This window comes from Salvelinus fontinalis, chromosome 3 (assembly GCF_029448725.1).
Source record: "Salvelinus fontinalis isolate EN_2023a chromosome 3, ASM2944872v1, whole genome shotgun sequence".
NCBI classification, from domain to species: Eukaryota; Metazoa; Chordata; class Actinopteri; order Salmoniformes; family Salmonidae; genus Salvelinus; species Salvelinus fontinalis.
In genome coordinates this window covers 71,187,633-71,210,512 of record NC_074667.1, presented here as the reverse complement: position 1 = coordinate 71,210,512, position 22,880 = coordinate 71,187,633, and the positions used below count along the sequence as shown (strand labels likewise).

At 42.9% G+C, this 22,880-nt stretch overlaps 1 protein-coding gene across 1 annotated transcript in view; it reads left to right on the top strand.

Moving 5' to 3' along the window:
- The first annotated feature begins 776 nt into the window (after window positions 1–776).
- The window catches only part of LOC129851377 (inositol hexakisphosphate kinase 1-like), a 129,460-nt gene continuing 107,356 nt past the window's right edge, over window positions 777–22,880 (top strand). Inside the window, exon 1 of the mRNA XM_055917880.1 lies at window positions 777–1,534. The gene's annotated coding sequence lies outside the window, so the exon portion shown is untranslated. The remainder of the gene's footprint in view (window positions 1,535–22,880) is intronic.

The following is a 22,880-nucleotide window of genomic DNA, read 5'->3' as shown; positions in this document are numbered from 1 at the left end:
AAAAATATAAAAGTGACTGCTCAGGTTTAAAAATTATTTAAACAAGTTTTTATTTTATTTTTTATTATCCAACCACAGGAGCCCAGACGACTGAAATCAGAGAGAACATAATTTAACAACAGAAGATCAGTAGTACAAAAAATAACTGGATTAAGTTATCACAAGCACTTACAGGTATCTGCCAAAATTATGGAAACACCAACATTAAGTGTCATTAAAAAAAACAAAGCTCCTGGGTCTATGATATATTAATCTGTCCCTACTCATATCTGCTAGCAATACCCTGAACAATGAATATTACTCCTGTACATACATATGAATTGACCTGCTAATGCACACTTATATACAAAAATATCGCGGTTTTGTCTCACATGGGGTGATGGTCGGATTCGTGTTTATCGTCGAAGGAATGAGCGTTACTCCGAGGCCTGTACTCTGGAGCGGGATCGAGGTGGAGGGTGACAGCATCATTGGACTGAGTTTATTGTCATTGCAGGAAATCTCAACGCTGTGGTTTACAGGGAAGACCTCCTCCCTCACGTGGTACCTTTCCTGCAGGCTCATCCTGACATGACCCTGACCAGTCACTTTTTATTTTAAATTGTGTGCGTGTGTGTTCTTTAGAATAAGAAATTTTTTCTTGAATAAGTAAATGTTTTTATAAACTGTGCTGGTGCGGATTTACCTACAACACGTTTATTTAGAAACTAATGATTCAAAAAAGGCAACCGGAAGTTGAGAGCTTCACCACCCAGCATTGTCGCTAGGTGGCAACAGCGCTTCGTGAAATTATCCGAGCGCAACTGTCAGTGTCCAAACATTTTGATTTTTTTACATAATTTCTTGGGTTACAAACTGATTCACAATTGTATAGCATTAGCTACTGGTTGCCAACTTTCACTTAAGCCACATAAAACATTTTGTAGATAGCTAGTGGTAGCGCAGTAATGTTATGAGGGTGATGATGATGGTCGATTTTACGGGCTGACATTATTGTTGGGTTGAGTTGTGGTTTTAGACGGGAGAGGGACACATATATTGTTGGCTAAATTGAAGAACCCAAATTAGCTAGCTATTGTGCTAACCCAGGGGGAAACAACAATGCCAGAAGCGAACTGGCTTCTAACTAGCTAGCCAAGCGAATGTTAGCTAGCTTGTACAGTAAATGACCTAGTTAACGTGTGTTTACTCCGACATTTAGCTACGCTATCGTAGCTAGCTAACGTTAGCTAAGGGTTAACCAGAGTACCGTTAACTAGCTAACTAACAGTTAGCTGGAGACTTGGTCTCAGGTTGCAAGTACATTCTATCTAGCTACATTAACGTTAGTTATCCAGATCTAGCTAAAGTTAGTTATCGTTAGCTTGCTAGTCTAGCGTCTAGTTAAACTGCAGCAACACAGGCTACACGTTAGCTGCTAGGTAATTTTATTTCGGGAACGACAACTTCATTCAGGGGTCTGTCTTGTTTGCCTTCCTATCTGGGATTTCACCGATTTGCTTCCATCTGTTAAACTGAGGATTCACAAAACCTGGTAAGTAAACAACGTTTGCTAACGTTGGTTTAATGTGTAACTAACTAGCTGTGAAGCGTACATTGCCATAAACATTGGTTTGCTAGCTATCTGGCTGAGCTAATCTAAAATATATTGGTTTATTAACATACATATTTTGGTAACAAGGCTAGCTATGTGACTAACGTTGTTTAGTTATCTAGCTAACGTCAGATGATCCACGAACAATGGTATCAGCTAACTACTTACAATCTAAAGATCTTTGCAATGTTTGGTTGTTGTTACTGCAATGTCTGTGATGGCTAGCTAATGTTAGCTTAATTATAAACATGAACCGTGATTGTTATAACGTTAACTAACTATAGACGGCAGTAACGTTAAATAGCTAACTGCTCTTGTCATGTCCAGTATCTGTTCTCTAGTATCATCAGTGTTATACAGTGGCCCGTCATACTCTGCCCTTGAAAATGACTGGCAAGTCAGGTGGACCTCTGCCTGAACATGGATTCATATGTTCCGTTGTTTACTTACTTGCTCCTCTTACATTTTAATGAGAGAGAAAGACAATAGCAGCATCAGTGTCATTAGGAACTCTTGTAAATTGGCAGGCTAAGCTGACTGACAGACATCCAGAGAATTCCCATCCCCTCTGCCCATGTCAGCACCTCCAGGCTTCAAGCCTCTAGCCCACCCCAGCCCTCTCTCAACATCACCACAGACCTAGGGTTGTTGCCTGCCTCCCCGCTGGGCCGTGCCTCATCAATTAACATTCGTGTCACCTGTTGTCGAATGTGTCTTTTTCCATGCAGAGCCACTTTCCAAATACAAAAAAAAAATGGTATTGGTCACATACACATGGTTAGCAGATGTTATTGCGAGTGTAACGAAATGCTTCTAGACCCGACTGTGCAGCAGTATCCCCCTTCTGGGTGAACTCCCTTGTGTACTGAAGCTGACAGTGGTATAGAAATGGTCGTGTAGCCTAGTGGTTAGGGGTGGCAGGTAACCTAGTTGGGCCAGTAACCAAAAGGTTGCTGGATCGAATCCCAGAGCTGACAAGGTAAATATCTGTCTTTCTACACCCTGAACAAGGCAGTTAACCCACTGTTCCCCGGTAGGTTGTCATTGTAAATAAGAAGTTGTTCCTAACTGACTTGCCTAGTTAAATAAGGGGTAAATAGTAACTAAAGGCTGCCTCTCCATGCCTCTTGGTCCTAGGCTTTGGGATAGTTAAAAGGCCAGAGGACATGAGGGACCTACTGGGTACAGAACTTAAAAGCATGTCTGACATGTATTGGATAATCAATAGAATAATCCTAAAATTAATTCCAAATCTCACAAGCAGCCAGTGCAGAAACCTTAAAACCGGTTTAATGTGTGCTCTCTGTCTGGTCTTTGTAGGTACCCATGTGTGTTTTGCAGTTGACCAATGGCTTTATTGGGTAGACCAGACATGAGAGCATTATAGTAGTCAAGCCTGTTTGTAATAAAAGCATGGATGAGTCTCTCTCTGTATCAGCCTGATAGAGAAACGGCCACACACACACACCTTGGCAATAATCCCCAGGTAATCCCCAATACTGTATTCATTTTAAATCATTTCAGTTGAAACATGCAATGATTACCTTCATTTATCAGGATATCTGTGGTAGTAGTGAACACATGCCTGTTGTAATGCTGTGCTAGTGAGATTAAGATTAATTAGCCACTTTATTGGACATTTGCACACAAGGCCCAACCTGAATTTTGACTTCCTCCTTTAACCCAACCCCTCTGAAAGACACATACATCTATAGGTTGTGGAGGGGAGGGGAGGGGGGGGGGGGGGGGTGTTGTTGTGGGCGGTTTAGTGCCTAGGATTTGATACCAGCAACCCTCCGGTTCCAGCTCATTTCCCACACAATATTTTTTCCCCTTCGGATGCGGGATTCGAACTGGCAACCCTTCAGTTACTGTCTCTCCTCTCTAACTGCTAGGCTACCTGCCACCCAGATGGCAGCATCAATATGAATTAGTCAGAAAGTGTGTGATGAAACTCTATTGTAGTTGCTCTAACTGTCGATGGGAAGATACACACACACACACACACACACACACAGAGGCTTGGAAATAAAGTCACTAGCAGTTTGTGGGGAAGAGTACAGGATTGTGGTGTAGTTGCTTAGGGCTCATTGCACAAATCACAAGCTGTTTTTTCTCGTCCGGTCTCTCGACTCTGCATATTCTGGAATGGCTTTACCACGAGTCGACACACACGACCAATGTAGGCACATCATGGATCCCTCCCATATTGCACCCTATTCCCTATGTAGTGCACTTCTTTTGACCAGAGCTCCATTTAGGACGAAGCCGTTAAAGACCAACTGACTGGTCAAACGGAAGCAGGGTGAAGACAGACTGACTGGTCAAACGGAAGCAGGGTGAAGACAGACTGACTGGTCAAACGGAAGCAGGGTGAAGACAGACTGACTGGTCAAGCTGAAGCAGGGTGAAGACAGACTGACTGGTCAAACGGAAGCAGGGTGAAGACAGACTGACTGGTCAAGCTGAAGCAGGGTGAAGACAGACTGACTGGTCAAACGGAAGCAGGGTGAAGACAGACTGACTGGTCAAACGGAAGCAGGGTGAAGACAGACTGACTGGTCAAACGGAAGCAGGGTGAAGACAGACTGACTGGTCAAACGGAAGCAGGGTGAAGACAGACTGACTGGTCAAACGGAAGCAGGGTGAAGACAGACTGACTGGTCAAACGGAAGCAGGGTGAAGACAGACTGACTGGTCAAACGGAAGCAGGGTGAAGACAGACTGACTTGTCAAACAGAAGCAGGGTGAAGACAGACTGACTGGTCAAGCAGAAGCAGTGTTTGAGCCATGGTGTTTTTATATGGGCTGGAAAACCACCATGATAGCTGAAGAGATGCTGTTGGCACACACACACACACACAGACACAGACACAGACACAGACACAGACACAGACACAGAGACAGACAGACAGAGCTCTGTTTGCTGTGGTGGTTAAGGTCAGGGCCTGTCAGTTATCTGATTTATCAGTTCTGGTTGGCTGTTTATGTGGCTGTTTATCAGGGCTGGCTGCAGAGCCTAAAATTAACTTTATGGGACACCAGCCACTGTAGCTAATCTACCAGCCACTCAGATGTTTTCCCGCTAACATTACACCAACAAACACAAGAAATGGACGAACATGCTTTGTACTATTTATAAAACATAGGTGTATAACTAGTAAGAAGTAATATGCTGTATTGTTTCATTTCATTTTTTTTGTGACCTGAGTCTTTTAACAAAAATATCACAGATGAGATGATCTTTAAGGGCAGGAGGTTACCATGGTAATGCGAGTCATGTTTGTGCCTTTTGAGATGGAGAGTCTGGCTAGATGTTCTTTTGTTTGTCGCACCATTCTTGGTAAACCCTTTGACACTGTTGTTTGTAAAAAGCCCAGGAAGCCGGACGTTTCTGAGATACTGGAACCGGCGATCATACCACGCTCGGTCACTTAGGTCACAGTTAACCCACTGGACACAAAAAAGTAATCAAGTTAGGCCACTCCTTAAGCACAAGCTTCCAAATGGAAGTGAACCAATACATTCATCGGGAGGTTTCTAATCATTGTGTAATAGAGATTCCTTTTAAAGCATATGATTCATTCCTAGGCTGTCATTGTAAATAATAATTTGTTCTTAACTGACTTTCCTAGTTAAATAATGGTAAAATAAAACAATTCTAAATTAGCCGTGAGGGCGGGTGGGTGTGCAGTCCCTGAGGAGTCGTCTGTTGTTAGATTAGATGTTACATTGGAGCAGCATGCCCGGTGAGCAAAGTTGATGCATTTGTATAATTTCATAAAACAGAGGACCAGTCTGAGTAGGCTTTTAGAAGTTTACTGTCACGCAGCCTCTGAGTACCAGAGAGGACAAATAGAGCACAGCACAGTGACTTGCATGTTTGCAGCTTTACAGCAAATACCCAGCTTACCAGCACTACTGTTTTTCATTGTGTGATTTAAAATTATATATATTTTTTTGCACAGATTTGATATAATTTCACAAACTGTTGTGGGCTGTTTTAAACTAATCCAGGGTTGCTAATTTATTGGTTTGATAAACAACGCTGTTCAGTCACGTTACCTAGCTAAAAACCTGCTAACCTAACAATAGGTCTAGGCTAATTTGATTTGATTTGATAGGTCAAGGCTAATTTGATTGGCCCAGGAAGAAAGGAAAAGGGTATGCTACTCATGAGGTGTGTTTCAAAGGTAGGATTCATATAGGTGTGATTCATATAGGTGTGATTCATATGGGTGTGATTCAAATAGGTGTGTTTCAAAGGTAGGATTCATATAGGTGTGATTCATATGTGTGTGATTCATATGGGTGTGATTCATATAAGCCTTAATGGAAGATTAAACTATATCAATGGTAGGATTCATATAGGTCTGATTCATATAGGTGTGATTCAGATGTGGAGGTCCTGGTCTGGCATGGTTACATGTGGTCAGCGGTGGTGAGGCCAGTTGGACATATTGCCAAATTCTCTAAAACACCATTGGTGGTGGCTTATGGTAGAGAAATGAACATTAAATTCTCTGGCAACAGATCTGGTGGACATTACTGCAGTCAGTATGCCATTTGCACGCTCTCTCAACTTGAGACATCTGTTGCATTGTTGTGTGACAAAAAACTGCACATTTTAGTGGCCTTTTATTGTCCCCAGCACAAGGTGCACCTGTGTAATGATCATGCTGTTTAATCAGCTTCTTGATATGCCACAGCTGTCAGATGGACGGAGTATCTTTAGAACTGAGAAATGCTGACGAACAGATATGTAAACAAATTTGTGCACAACATTTAAAGTTTTTGTGCTTAAGGAACATTTATGGGATGGTTTATTTCAGCTTAAGAAACAATGTTGCATTAGATTTTATATATATATACTATACAAAAATATATTTCTGGTGCTCCTTCAATTCAGTTTTGTACCTAACATTTTTTAAGTTGGGAGCAGTGTGCTTGTGGGAGAGAGTGATGTGTGTGTGTTTTGAGGGAGGGGGAGTGTGTGGGTCTGTTTACTGAAGAGTTCAGTTTTTATGCAGTGTTTTCACCTTACTGCCACAATGACTTGCAGATCATCATGCTTGTACAGTCCATTCCTCCCTTTCCTCCATCTAAATCACAGGTAGGCCTTTGCAAATATGAGCAAATCAGGCATTCTATGGAGTATTATAATATACAGTGTGAAGTTAATTCAATATGTGTTGTATTCAGTAATGGTGTGAATATCAGTGACCGGTGTGAAGTTGTATTCAGTAATAGTGTGAATATCAGTGACCAGTGTGAAGTTGTGTTCAGTAATGGTGTGAATATCAGTGACCAGTGTGAAGTTGTGTTCAGTAATAGTGTGAATATCAGTGACCAGTGTGAAGTTGTGTTCAGTAATAGTGTGAAGTTGTGTTCAGTAATAGTGTGAATATCAGTGACCAGTGTGAAGTTGTATTCAGTAATAGTGTGAATATCAGTGACCAGTGTGAAGTTGGGTTCAGTAGCCCAACGCTCTAACCACTAGGCTACCTGCCGCCCGTTTGAATAGTCAAGTAATCTTGCCCATCCCTAGTCAGTGTGAATGGCGTTAGCCTGGATTCACACTTTGTCCCCTAATTCCTAGATGGCCATCAGTTATGATTAGCTCAATGTCCAGTCGGCAGCAGATCAGTCAGGTGATTGTGGAGTATGGTGGTGACAGAGAAGTCTAATATCCCCCCAGCCTTGTCCCTGGGTCTGTCCCTGGGTCTGTCCCTGGGTCTGTCCCTGGGTCTGTCCCTGGGTCTGTCCCTGGGTCTGTCCCTGGGTCTGTCCCTGGGTCTGTCCCTGGGTCTGTCCCTGGGTCTGTCCTTGTCCCTGGGTCTGTCCCTGGGTCTGTCCCTGGGTCTGTCCCTGGGTCTGTCCCTGTCCCTGGGTCTGTCCCTGGGTCTGTCCCTGGGTCTGTCCCTGTGTCTGTCCCTGGGTCTGTCCTTGTCCCTGGGTCTGTCCTTGTCCCTGGGTCTGTCCCTGGGTCTGTCCCTGGGTCTGTCCCTGTCCCTGGGTCTGTCCCTGGGTCTGTCCCTGGGTCTGTCCCTGGGTCTGTCCCTGGGTCTGTCCCTGTCCCTCGGTCTGTCCCTGTCCCTGTGTCTGTCCCTGTGTCTGTCCCTGTGTCTGTCCCTGGGTCTGTCCCTGTCCCTGGGTCTGTCCCTGTCCCTGGGTCTGTCCCTGGGTCTGTCCCTGGGTCTGTCCCTGGGTCTGTCCCTGTCCCTGGGTCTGTCCCTGTGTCTGTCCCTGTCCCTGGGTCTCTCCCTGTCCCTGGGTCTGTCCCTGGGTCTGTCCCTGTCCCTGGGTCTGTCCCTGGGTCTGTCCCTGTCCCTGGGTCTGTCCCTGTCCCTGGGTCTGTCCCTGTCCCTGGGTCTGTCCCTGGGTCTGTCCCTGGGTCTGGGTCTGTCCCTGGGTCTGTCCCTGTCCCTGGGTCTGTCCCTGGGTCTGTCCCTGTCCCTGGGTCTGTCCCTGGGTCTGTCCCTGGGTCTGTCCCTGGGTCTGTCCCTGGGTCTGTCCCTGGCCCTGGGTCTGTCCCTGGGTCTGTCCCTGTGTTTGTCCCTGTCCCTGGGTCTGTCCCTGTGTCTGTCCCTGTCCCTGGGTCTGTCCCTGTGTCTGTCCCTGTCCCTGGGTCTGTCCCTGTGTCTGTCCCTGTCCCTGGGTCTGTCCCTGTGTCTGTCCCTGTCCCTGGGTCTGTCCCTGTGTCTGTCCCTGTCCCTGGGTCTGTCCCTGGGTCTGTCCCTGTGTCTGTCCCTGGGTCTGTCCCTGTCCCTGGGTCTGTCCCTGGGTCTGTCCCTGTCCCTGGGTCTGTCCCTGGGTCTGTCCCTGTCCCTGTCCCTGGGTCTGTCCCTGTCCCTGGGTCTGTCCCTGGCCTGGCTGCAAACAGGACTGTCGCCACACTAAAGAGGCTTAGAGGGTTCACGTCTCTTGAAATCCCTCTCTGGAATACTATAGTAATTACGAGAATAATATCTGCAGAACCACGTTCAGACCCCAGTCCTTCCTACCTACAGGTTATTGAAAATGTGCTCATTTGACTATTTCTCCAGCAGGATTCCTCAGAGAAAGCCTCCACTTCTATTTCAAAGATAATAAAACAAAAACATTATAGAAAGTACTACAATCTGCAAAAAACTCCATTAATTAATATAGTAGAATGTACAGCAGTTTTATTTTAGTAAATTATTTATAATATAGTCAACAGTAAATACTACAGTTCATACTATAGTAGTTTTACTATAGTTGACTGTAAATACTACAGTTAATACTACATTTAAAACTATATTAGTTATACTATAGTTAACTGTAAATACTACTGTAAATACTACAGTGAATACTACAGTTAATACTATAGTAGTCATACTATAGTTAACTGTAAATACTACAGTAAATACTACAGTTAATACTATAGTATTTATACTATCGTTAACTGTAAATGCTACAGTATTGACTGTGGTGTTTTTGCACACTTTAGTCCGCAGAAACACGGGTGAATACTAAAGTATTTATACCATAGTATACTATACCATTTTTTTGTTTTAATGTGGGTTGGAGTGGGGAATTTACTGGAGGTAGACTGAAACCGGCTGTACAGGAAGGAAGACAGTTTGTTATGTCACAGAAATACAAGGCTTTAATCCCTCCCCCTTTTGAACGCTGAGCATGGGATGGTCTGTTAAACTGAGTGCCACTCAGTGTCCTATAGGACTTAAGAGTATGGACTAGCACAGCACGGCACGGCTAGTGCTGTACTGACAGAAGAGTGGTGAAAACGGGCTATTCTTACTGCTGGATGCTACTGTACTTCTCTGGTCATAAGAGCTGGAACTTGTCAGACGAGGATGCCACAATGATCAGGTTGAGAGACTGTTTTATTATATATGTACAGATGTAGGATCTTAATTGGACCTATATTGTCAAAGTCTTAGCAACACTTTAAAGTTTAGTCCATGAAGTTGCTTGATCAATGGTTAGGCTATTAGCTGGCCAAAAAGTAGACTACGTGAAAAGTGGTGTTAATATAACTGTGTGTTTTCTGTGAATGTATGTAAATCACACAGCTCATTTGCATTTCCTGCGGCGTAGGAAAATTCTCAGCGAAATGTTTTATGTTGACATTTGAGTCATTTAGCAGACGCTCTTATCTAGATCATCTTACAGGAGAAATTCGTTTTAAGTGCCTTGCTCAAGGGCACATCGACAGTCGGCACTAGGATTCTCAAACCAGTGACCTTTTGGTTACTGGCCCAACGCTTTTAACTGCTAGGCTTCCTGCCCCCCCCCCAACAAAAGTGATCAAATTAAGATCCTACATCTGTAGCTACTTCAGTCGTGTCTTTTCGTTTCTGGTCTAGATAATGTTAATGCTTAATTGAGCAGCAGAGTGGTGTGAATTTCTGCTTCTCTAAAAAATCACTTTGTAGCTTTGTGATGTTTGGGATGGACTCTGAGGTCGTACATTTGCTTCGTACCTCCTAATTGTAGGCTAGGGTATATTTCATATCCATTGCACTGACAGCGACCGTCGTGGCATGCAGTTTTTATTCTAATATAGTCGGGCAAAGCAGTGTCAGATCCTCATGATTATTATGGACAGATATTGTGAGATATTCGAGTCATGGACAGTCTATGAAGAAACAATGAAGTGAATGTGTTCTGGGCAGATGTTCTTTCAGTAGCCAGCTATATCTATATGGGGTTGTTCCATTTCATTTCAATCACTTTTTGACCGTACCCATATTTGATTTGAACAAACCTTTCCATACATATTTTCCCATGGAAGTTACTGGTCAAAGTTACTTTTTGGACCTGAATGCCAGAATATTCCAGGAGATAAGAGGTGCTCAAATGTTGACCCATTTTGCATACCCCAACATACCATGGAGACATCCATGTCTTCATCCCTGGAAAATATTAACAGTTGAGATTGATATAATTTAAAGAGATTCTCCGGTACTTTTTGTAGACATTTTAGCCAGTACTTCTGAAAGTAGAGCTCACGAGCCAAAAGTGGTCTCTGAGAAGTGGGTACTCTTGTCCTGTGTGCAGAGACAGTATGTGCACCACTCTGTTGTGTGTGCCTCTTGCTAGCTGTCACTCAAAGGGCGAGGGGATGAAGCGCATTGGCTGGAACTTGGATTGCCTCGGGGTTGGTCCAAGTGGGAGGAAAATGTAGGAAAAAAAATGGCACCTCACAGCTTCCAGTAAACGGTCGCTTTTAAACTAGAGATTTCGTGGGTAATTGAGGTAAAGTTGTATTTCTGCTCATAGATTATGCATGTATAAACTACACCATGACAAATCCAGCCCAAAACGGGAGGTAAAAAAAAAATACTGGTCCCCGAAGTTCCAGAGAATGTCTTTAAAAGCTTACAAACAGAATGTTTTGAAACATCCTAGGTCCAAGAGGCTTCTAAACAGCTTCTACCTCCAAGCCATAAGACTCCTGAACACCTAATCAAATGGCTACCCAGACTATTTGCATTGCCGCCCCCCCCCCCCCCCCCCTCTTTTACGCCGCTGCTACTCTCTGTTGTTATCATCTACGCATAGTAACTTTACCCTACATCTACATATTACCTCAATTACCTCGACTAACAGGTGCCTCCGCACATTGACTCTGTACCGGAACCCCTCTTTATATAGTTTCGCTATTGTTATTTTACTGCTGCTATTTAATTGCTCGTTACTTTTCAATCTTATTCGTATTTCATATATATATATTAAACGACATTGTTGGTTAGGGGCTCATAAGTAAGCATTTCACTGCAAGGTTGTGGCGCATGTGACTAATACAATTTGATTAATATTTTTTATTTTATGTACGCTACCGTACAAAAGTTTGGGTTCACTTAGAAATGTCCTTGTTTTTGAAAGAAAAGCAACAAAAAAAATTGTCCATTTAAAATAACATCAAATTGATCAGAAATACAGTGTAGACATTGTTAATGTTGTAAATGACTATTGTAGCTGGAAAGAGGAGATTTTTTAATGGAATATCTACATAGGCGTACAGAGGCCCATTATCAGCAACCATCACTCCTGTGTTCCAATGGCACGTTGTGTTAGCTAATCCAACTTTATCATTTTAAAATGCTAATTGATCATTAGAAAACCATTTTGCAATTATGTTAGCACAGCTGAAAACTGTTGTTCTGATTTAAAGAAGCAATAAAACTGGCCTTTAGACTAGTTGAGTATCTGGAGCATCAGCCTTTCGATTACAGGTTCGATTACAGGCTCAAAACGGCCAAAAACAAAGAACTTTCTTCTGAAACTCGTCAGTCTATTCTTGTTCTGAGAAATGAAGGCTATTCCATGTGAGAAATTACCAAGAAACTGAAGATCTCGTACAAAGCGGTGTACTACTGCCGTCACAGAACAGCGTAAACAAGTACATTAGAGTGTCTAGTTTGAGAAACAGACGCCTCACAAGTCCTCAACTGGCAGCTTCATTAAGTAGTACCCGTAAAACACCAGTCTCAATGTCAACAGTGAAGAGGCGACTCCGGGATGCAGGCCTTCTAGGCAGAGTTCCTCTGTCCAGTGTCTTTGCTTTGCCAGTCAAAAGTTTGGACACACTTACTCATTCAAGGGTTTTTCTTTATTTTGACCAATTTTCTACATTGTAGAATAATAGTGAAGACATCAAAACTATGAAATAACACATATGGAATCATGTAGTAACTAAAACATTTTTACAAATCAAAATAGATTCTTCAAGGTAGCCACCCTTTTCCTTGATGACAGCTTTGCACGCGCTTGACCTTCTCTCAACCAGCTCCATGAGGTAGTCACCTGGAATGCATTTCAATTAATAGGTGTGCCTTGTTAATAGTTAGTTTGTGGAATTCCTTTCCGTCATGTGTTTTGAGCCAATCAGTTGTGTTGTGACAAGGTAAGAGTGGTATACAGAAGATAGACGTATTTGGTTCATTAACGTTACCAGCCTCAGAAATTGCTGCCCAAATAAATGCTTCAGAGTTCAAGTAACACACACACACACACACATCTCAACATCAACTGTTCAGAGGAGACTGCATTCTGAGGGCAAAAGAGGGTGCAACTAAATTTTAGGAAAGTGTTCCTAATGTTTTGTACACTCAGTGTACATACGCCGTATAAATCATGTACACGCACACAGAGAGAAATCAGCTCAGACCTCCCAACTGCAGCAGATTTGAATTTAGAATGGAAAATGAATGTTAATGCGAGAAGAAAAATAGTGCATTGAACCGAATCTCATCGATTTTTCTTTTCTCCCTCTAATGAAACGGAATCACACCGAATTGTTTCTAACTCAATGTATCGTTCCTGTATCGTATCAGAGGCCATGTATCTTAGATGCGTATCCAATCGCCTTGGAAGAGAATGATGTATATCTCTAACGTCCATGATTGGTTCAGGTATGGTCCCGTTGTCTATGATTGGTTCAGGTATGGTCCCGTTGTCTATGATTGGTTCAGGTATGGTCCCGTTGTCTATGATTGGTTCAGGTATGGTCCGGTCGTCTATGATTGGTTCAGGTTTGGTCTGGTCCGGCCTGCTACTCAGATGTTTTTCCTTTGAGTAGTGAAGAAGTAGCCCTTTCTTTTCTGAGTGGATAGCCAAGTGTACTCTTTTGTTTGGGGCGCGTAACCTGAAGCTCGCTCCCCTGTCATTTTATCCTCTATTGAACACAGTTTATCCCGTCTTAAATTTTTTGAATATTTACGTTTTAAAATACTTAAAGTTGGATTTGGAAAGTTGTTTGAAATGTTTGGAGAAAGTTTACAGGTAAATTATTAGGTATTTTGTAGTCATGCTGGGCGAGTTGGAGCCAGTGTTTTTCTGAATCAAACGCGCCAAATAAATTGACATTTTGGGGATATAACGACGGAATTAATCAAACAAAAGGACCATTTGTGATGTTTATGGGACATATTGGAGTGCCAACAGAAGAAGCTCTTCAAAGGTAAGGAATGAATTATATAGTTATTTTTGAGTTTTGTGTCGCGCCTGGCGGGTTGAAATATGATTGTCATGTGTTTGTTTGATGGGGTGCTGTCCTCATAATCGCATGGTTTGCTTTCGCTGTAAAGCTTTTTTGAAATCTGACACGGTGGCTAGATTAACAAGAAATTAAGGTTGAAAGTTGTATGAAAGTTAAATATATCAAATATTTTTGGGGGAATTTTGCGCTCTGCCATTTCACCGGATGTTGTCAAATCGAATCCGGGATTTGATCCATAAGATGTTAAAATAATCGCCAGTTTGTAGAATAGTACCCAAATATGCAAAGGCGCATATTAAATGTTTCTACCTTTTGTACCTATTTAGGCTACATCATCATGAAGAGAATGACATTCATGTCCATCATTATGCATGTCTGTGTAGTACAGATCAGGGAAGCAATAATGTAATTCCGTTTCCGCAATTGTTACCTGGTGTAAATCCACTTCATTTACTGTAGTTTAATAACTAGGAGACAGATGTTTGTTTTAATTCAATGTGTCATATCATAGTTGACGTCCCTTTAAAAAAAATTAAAACAATTGTGGGGGGGGGAGTTTTTGGGGGAAAATGTCACAAACAAAGTTTGGAAACAAAACATTTTTATCTGCATTGTTCTTCCAGTCAATGTTTTTTTTGTAAAATGTTTCGTGTAAATTGTTAGTCCTTGTGCGTCGAGTTGTATGGTTTGTTAAACTTTTGAAATGTTTTTTATTTGGGATACATTTTAAGTTACCGTGGAATTGCCCTCGTACAACTGGGAATGGGTGACTCGAGTCTTGGTGACTGACAAAAGATTAGTTGAGTCAATTGGCAATGGGTGTATAACTTGATAAGTCTGTTTGAATAACCCAGGGATTGTGGCTCATAAGGGTAGACTATATTACTCTACTTGAAATAGGGGAATTTGTTGTTTAAAAGATACACTGGCTACAGAGATTATAATATATCCTAATTCTGCTCATTTAGTGGAATATGCTATGATTTGCTGTCAGTGTGTGGAGTATGACGCTTTTAACGCCAAGGTTGTGGGTTCAATTCCCAAGGTGGAGCAGCACGATGAGAAAAATAAAGTATGAAAATGTATGCCCTCACTACTGTAAGTGGCTCTGGATCAGAGAGTCTGCTAAATGACTCACTACTGTAAGTGGCTCTGGATCAGAGTCTGTTAAATGACTCCCTTCTATAGTGGATCAGAGAGTCTACTAAATGACTCACTACTGTAGTGGATCAGAGAGTCTGCTAAATGACTCACTACTGTAGTGGCTCTGGATCAGAGAGTCTGTTAAATGACTCCCTACAATAGTGGATCAGAGAGTCTACTAAATGACTCACTACTGTAGTGGATTAGAGAGTCTGCTAAATGACTCACTACTGTAGTGGATCAGAGAGTCTGTTAAATGACTCACTACTGTAAGTGGCTCGATCAGAGAGTCTGCTAAATGACTCACTACTGTAAGTGGCTCTGGATCAGAGAGTCTGCTAAATGACACACTACTGTAGTGGATCAGAGAGTCTGCTAAATGACTCACTACTGTAGTCGATCAGAGAGTCTGCTAAATGACTCACTACTGTAGTGGATCAGAGAGTCTGCTAAATGACTCACTACTGTAGTGGATCAGAGAGTCTGCTAAATGACTCACTACTGTAAGTGGCTCTGGATCAGAGAGTCTGCTAAATGACTCACTACTGTAAGTGGCTCTGGATCAGAGAGTCTGCTAAATGACTCACTACTGTAAATGGCTCTGGATCAGAGAGTTTGCTAGATGACTCACTACTGTAGTGGATCAGAGAGTCTGCTAGATGACTCACTACTATAGTGGATCAGAGAGTCTGCGAGATGACTCACTACTGTAGTGGATCAGAGAGTCTGCTAGATGACTCACTACTGTAGTGGATCAGAGAGTCTGCTAAATGACTCACTACTGTAGTGGATCAGAGAGTCTGCTAGATGACTCACTACTGTAGTGGATCAGAGAGTCTGCTAGATGACTCACTACTGTAGTGGATCAGAGAGTCTGAGAGTCAGGACCCATACTAGGGAATAGGTTGCCATATTCCCTCTTTAGTGCACTACTTTGGACCAGGGCCCATACTAGGGAATAGGTTGCTATTTTCCCTTTTTAGTGCACTACTTTGGACCAGGGCCCATACTAGGGAATAGGTTGCTATTTTCCCTTTTTAGTGCACTACTTTGGACCAGGGCCCATACCAGGGAATAGGTTGCTATATTCCCTCTTTAGTGCACTACTTTGGACCAGAGAATAGGGTGCCATTTGAAGCTCAAGTAGAGACAAAGTGCACTCGCTGCATCCAAAGAGTTGGTCATTTTCAGTATCATCCTGGCACTTTTAGTTTGACTTAAAAGCTAGATTTATGCTGATGACCCCCCCCGGTCTCTCTGATATAATTCCTTTGGTATAACTAGTTATTAGCCAGCTTGGCAAAGTAGGTTTTAAACTCTTTAAACTCTGAACTGTAGGAGCACGCTGCCATAGAGAGACATAAATGCTTTCCTCCCAGTGCAACAATCTGTTGATCACCAAAGAATGTGCCTGTAGCCTTTTCCCATCCAGATAAATCTAACAGCTACTCAAAAGCATTGAGCTATTTTCTGAAATTGCCATTAATTTCCACCCATGCCTTATAATTGCACGCTGTATCTCATATTGACCTGTTAGTCAATATCTCGCTCAGGGCGAATGTGATTTTTAGCCTAGCAGACTAGATGTCAGCTATGGTGGGCAGCACAGAGTGATTATCATTGTGATGTGGATCGGACCACTAAATTTCTATGGTGGAAAGGCTGTGAACTTTTGACGTAAGAATCAGTCATTGTGTCGTAAGGCTGCACTATATCCTTTTATGATCGTTTGTAGCTCAGTTGGTGCTTGCAACACCAGGATAGTGGGTGCGATGACCAGAAGTTCATGTACGTAAAATGTATGCATGCATGACGGTAAATTGCTATGAATGAAAGTGTCCGCGAAAATGGCATATGTTATATGATATCTTGTCTACATGTGTCTATGGTTAGAATACAGAAGCATTTGGAGTAGGGTTGCAACATTACAGACAATCCTAGAAACCTGGCAAGTTTCTGGATGGTACAACCTTAATTTGGAGACTCGCGTGGTGTTCCTGGAAGTCATTGGTTGTTCTACGGATCAACCGTGGTCCTTGGCGCGGGCCTGGTGTGGACATCCTGGCCTGGCCTGCTCTGCTCTCTAGTAGGCTGATAGAAATAGCCTCTAATCTGGACCAGGATGTTACTGCACTACATAGAGTTGGATAGAGAGCGCAACTGGAACAAAGCCTGTTTTAGAATGGGCAGTACCATTTTTTTTTTTTGAAGGCTTTAACCATTTTTAAGTCGTCAATTCGGTGGGATTATTTACAAACTGTCCGATACACTCAGAAGAAGAACAAAAAATAAGAAATGGACTACTTTTAAGATAGTTTAATGGCTCTTTTAAAGAAGGCACCATTGCAAGGATCGGAGTTGTCATCTTTCCATATCTATGTTCCAGTCTAATGTCGTGGATCCTCAGCCTTCCGGTCCCGTTGATGATGTAAGTGCTTAGTTAGAGCTCTCCACAAATCTCATTTGCGAATGCGTTGCAGCCACAGCCCACATCCTGGATCCAAACCTCATCGGATGGAAAATCTTAAAATGCCCAGCAAGCAGAGATTACAGCTGTTTGTGTGAATGAATGGAAGCCTTCGGTCTCCCATTCCTGTTCATGTTGTTGTAGGTGTTGGTTTGGCTGTAACAATGCATTCCAAACCCCCCTCTTGACTTAAATTGACACACATCAGATCTGTTAATATGAACGCGTAAGAGTCTAATCCCTGTCTAAGCTTGGGTAGGGAGGGGTTTCTGCTAAGCTATATGGAATTGTTTTAAGAAGGTCGTACCTAGGGTCATTTTGATATTTGATTTGGAATACGAAGACCCCTTGAACTAAAAAAAAATAAAAAATGAAAACATTATTTGATAGTTTTTTGTTTTTAGTACAGCAGATCTGTTAATGTTACGTCACTGAGTTGTTGTAGATGAAAGACTAGGCGATATGGCCTCAAAAAAAAAGAAGATTTCAAACTTATGAGCGATTCACAATATATATATATTTTTAAATGTTTTCTCTAAATATTTTTTGTTGCACAATTAAAGGTAAAAAACACTGCATTTTAAAACAGTCAGTAATAATGTAATGAATTCAGGACTTGTGAAGTTATCCATAGACTGAATATAAGCCTTCCACAACCATCAGACCCACTAATAATTAAATTATTTCATTTTAAATAGTTTAACCTTTTTTTCCTTTTTTTTTTGCAATAATCACTGATCTGGTTTTCAAGTCTGTCTCTGAAAAATTATATTTTTTTGTTGTAACAGATTTAACCAGAACCATGTGTAATGCACACTCACTAATAATGATTTAACTTCTAGTAGCAGGCATGTATAGATCATTAACCCAGGTCTCTTAAACAATCTGTCAAGCACAAGTCAAGCACGTGCTAGTGAGCAGGCAGCTTATCTTTGTTTCTAATGTCTAGCCAACGTGGATCTATTTGAATAGGTGTCGCACCCTTCTGTCCATCTCCAACTGAACAGCTCGTCCACGTACTGTATTTCACATGTTGAAATCAAGTGGCCACCCATATTTTCTCAGAATGAGAACGAGTTGTCAATTCCTTTTTTTAATGTAATTGTTTTATGCTTATTGCACATTTATAAAACACAGACTTAGACAGCTTGTGTAACAGTCTGTGGCTAAAATGCTGCTAGCGCTACTCGGTGTCACAATACCACTTGCGTCAAACGGAGCTTTCATTTTCCAGAATCAATTATCATTGATTCTCTCGTTTTAGTAGTGTCTGCACTGTGCCCAACTTGATTAGTTGAGACATAAAAAAAAGGGTATTTCTACATCCTCTATTCCGGTGAAATAAAGTCTCGGTGTGTTTGTGTCCATAAGACACATTCTGTGTTGGACCAAACCTCAAATGCAAATAGTGAGTTGGAACCTCTTGTCAGAGAGGAAGATGTGATCATCTTTGTTGTGAGAGTTGCAACGGAGGGGCTTTGGGTGTGTGTGTGTGTGTGTGTGAGATCCAGAGGCAGAGGTTTCACTTCACGCTAAAATCTCTTAAAAAAAAAAAAAACACATATAAGGGAAAGGGAAAAAACATTTTGGACTATCGTACAAAAGCATAATTTGGAATGAATGTAATTGTATATATTGCCCAGCTCTATGGGAAAGAGGTCTGTAGGCTGACAATAACTCCTTACCCCCCTAACTCCTTACCCCCCTATCTCCTTACCCCCCTATCTCCTTACCCCCCTAACTCCTTACCCCCCTATCTCCTTACCCCCCTAACTCCTTACCCCCTAACTCCTTACCCCCCTATCTCCTTACCCCCCTAACTCCTTACCCCCCTAACTCCTTACCCCCCTAACTCCTTACCCCCCTAACTCCTTACCCCCCTATCTCCTTACCCCCCTAACTCCTTACCCCCCTAACTCCTTACCCCCCTAACTCCTTACCCCCCTAACTCCTTACCCCCCTATCTCCTCACCCCCCTATCTCCTTACCCCCCTATCTCCTTACCCCCCTATCTCTTTACCCCCCTATCTCTTTACCCCCCTATCTCCTTACCCCCCTATCTCCTTACCCCCTATCTCCTTACCCCCTATCTCCTTACCCCCTATCTCCTTCACCCCCCTAACTCCTTCACCCCCCTATCTCTTTCACCCCCCTAACTCCTTCACCCCCCTAACTCCTTACCCCCTAACTCCTTACCCCCTATCTCCTTACCCCCTATCTCCTTACCCCCTATCTCCTTACCCCCTATCTCCTTACCCCCTATCTCCTTCACCCCCCTAACTCCTTCACCCCCCTAACTCCTTCACCCCCCTAACTCCTTCACCCCCCTAACTCCTTCACCCCCCCTAAATCCTTCACCCCCCTAACTCCTTCACCCCCCTAACTCCTTCACCCCCCTAACTCCTTCACCCCCCCTAACTCCTTCACCCCCCCTAACTCCTTCACCCCCCCTAACTCCTTCACCCCCCTAACTTCTTCACCCCCCTAACTCCTTCACTCCCCCTAACTCCTTCACTCCCCCTAACTCCTTCACTCCCCCTAACTCCTTCACTCCCCCTAACTCCTTCACTCCCCCTAACTCCTTCACTCCCCCTAACTCCTTCACCCCCCCTAACTCCTTACCCCCCTAACTCCTTACTCTTTTCTAAACAAAGCTGCTGCTGCAAAGTGCCATGGTTCTGGTTTAGTTTATTTGGCCTGCGTCCCAAATGGCATCATATGGGGATATGGGTCCTGGTCAAAAGTAGGATATAGGGTGCCATTTGGGAGTGCTATTGTAATTGTGTCTTGTAATGATTGATTGTTCACCACACCATGCAAGAAATACAACCTCTCTCTGTAGCCAGGTGGTGGTGGTGTTAAAGGGAAATACAACCTCTCTCTGTAGCCAGGTGTTGTAGTTACAGGGAAATACAACCTCTCTCTGTAGCCAGGTGTTGTAGTTACAGGGAAATACAACCTCTCTCTGTAGCCAGGTGGTGGTGTAGTTACAGGGAAATACAACCTCTCTCTGTAGCCAGGTGGTGTTGTAGTTACAGGGAAATACAACCTCTCTCTGTAGCCAGGTGGTGTTGTAGTTACAGGGAAATACAACCTCTCCCTGTAGCCAGGTGGTGTTGTAGTTACAGGGAAATACAACCTCTCTCTGTATCCAGGTGTTGTTGTAGTTACAGGGAAATACAACCTCTCTCTGTATCCAAGTGTTGTTGTAGTTACAGGGAAATACAACCTCTCTCTGTAGCCAGGTGTTGTTGTTACAGGGAAATACAACCTCTCTCTGTAGCCAGGTGTTGTTGTTACAGGGAAATACAACCTCTCTCTGTAGCCAGGTGTTGTTGTAGTTACAGGGAAATACAACCTCTCTCTGTAGCCAGGTGTTGTTGTTACAGGGAAATACAACCTCTCTCTGTAGCCAGGTGTTGTTGTAGTTAAAGGGAAATACAACCTCTCTCTGTAGCCAGGTGTTGTTGTTACAGGGAAATACAACCTCTCTCTGTAGCCAGGTGTTGTAGTTACAGGGAAATACAACCTCTCCCTGTAGCCAGGTGTTGTAGTTACAGGGAAATACAACCTCTCCCTGTAGCCAGGTGTTGTAGTTACAGGGAAATACAACCTCTCCCTGTAGTCAGGTGTTGTAGTTACAGGGAAATACAACCTCTCCCTGTATCCAGGTGTTGTAGTTACAGGGAAATACAACCTCTCCCTGTAGCCAGGTGGTGTTGTAGTTACAGGGAAATACAACCTCTCCCTGTAGCCAGGTGTTGTAGTTACAGGGAAATACAACCTCTCTCTGCAGCCAGGTGTTGTAGTTACAGGGAAATACAACCTCTCTCTGTAGCCAGGTGGTGTTGTAGTTACAGGGAAATACAACCTCTCTCTGTAGCCAGGTGGTGTTGTAGTTACAGGGAAATACAACCTCTCCCTGTAGCCAGGTGTTGGTGGTGTTACAGGGAAATACAACCTCTCTCTGTAGCCAGGTGTTGTTGTAGTTACAGGGAAATACAACCTCTCCCTGTAGCCAGGTGTTGTTACAGGGAAATACAACCTCTCCCTGTAGCCAGGTGTTGTAGTTACAGGGAAATACAACCTCTCCCTGTAGCCAGGTGTTGTTGTTACAGGGAAATACAACCTCTCCCTGTAGCCAGGTAGTGTTGTAGTTACAGGGAAATACAACCTCTCCCTGTAGCCAGGTGTTGTTGTTACAGGGAAATACAACCTCTCCCTGTAGCCAGGTGTTGTTGTAGTTACAGGGAAATACAACCTCTCCCTGTAGCCAGGTGTTGTTGTTACAGGGAAATACAACCTCTCTCTGTAGCCAGGTAGTGTTGTAGTTACAGGGAAATACAACCTCTCCCTGTAGCCAGGTGTTGTAGTTACAGGGAAATACAACCTCTCTCTGTAGCCAGGTGTTGTTGTAGTTACAGGGAAATACTTGTAGCCAGGTGGTGGTGTAGTTACAGACATGTAACTACCTGGTACCTCTACTCCTTGTATATAGCATGTTACTACCTGGTACCTCTACTCCTTGTATATAGCCATGTTACTACCTGGTACCTCTACTCCTTGTATATAGCCATGTTACTACCTGGTATATCGCCATATTACTACCTGGTACCTCTACTCCTTGTATATAGCCATATTACTACCTGGTACCTCTACTCCTTGTATATAGCCATGTTACTACCTGGTACCTCTACTCCTTATATATAGCCATATAACTACCTGGTACCTCTACTCCTTGTATATAGCCATGTTACTACCTGGTACCTCTACTCCTTGTATATAGCCATGTTACTACCTGGTATATAGCCATGTTACTACCTGGTATATAGCCATGTTACTACCTGGTATATAGCCATGTTATTACCTGGTATATAGCCATGTTATTACCTGGTATATAGCCATGTTACTACCTGGTATATAGCCATGTTACTACCTGGTATATAGCCATGTTACTACCTGGTATATAGCCATGTTACTACCTGGTATATAGCCATGTTACTACCTGGTATATAGCCATGTTACTACCTGGTATATAGCCATGTTACTACCTGGTATATAGCCATGTTACTACCTGGTATATAGCCATGTTACTACCTGGTATATAGCCATGTTACTACCTGGTATATAGCCATGTTACTACCTGGTATATAGCCATGTTACTACCTGGTATATAGCCATGTTACTACCTGGTATATAGCCATGTTACTACCTGGTATATAGCCATGTTACTACCTGGTATATAGCCATGTTACTACCTGGTATATAGCCATGTTACTACCTGGTATATAGCCATGTTACTACCTGGTATATAGCCATGTTACTACCTGGTATATAGCCATGTTACTACCTGGTATATAGCCATGTTACTACCTGGTATATAGCCATGTTACTACCTGGTATATAGCCATGTTACTACCTGGTATATAGCCATGTTACTACCTGGTATATAGCCATGTTACTACCTGGTATATAGCCATGTTACTACCTGGTACCTCTACTCCTTGTATATAGCCATGTTACTACCTGGTACCTCTACTCCTTGTATATAGCCATGTTACTACCTGGTATATAGCCATGTAACTACCTGGTACCTCTACTCCTTGTATATAGCCATGTTACTACCTGGTACCTCTACTCCTTGTATATAGCCATGTTACTACCTGGTACCTCTACTCCTTGTATAT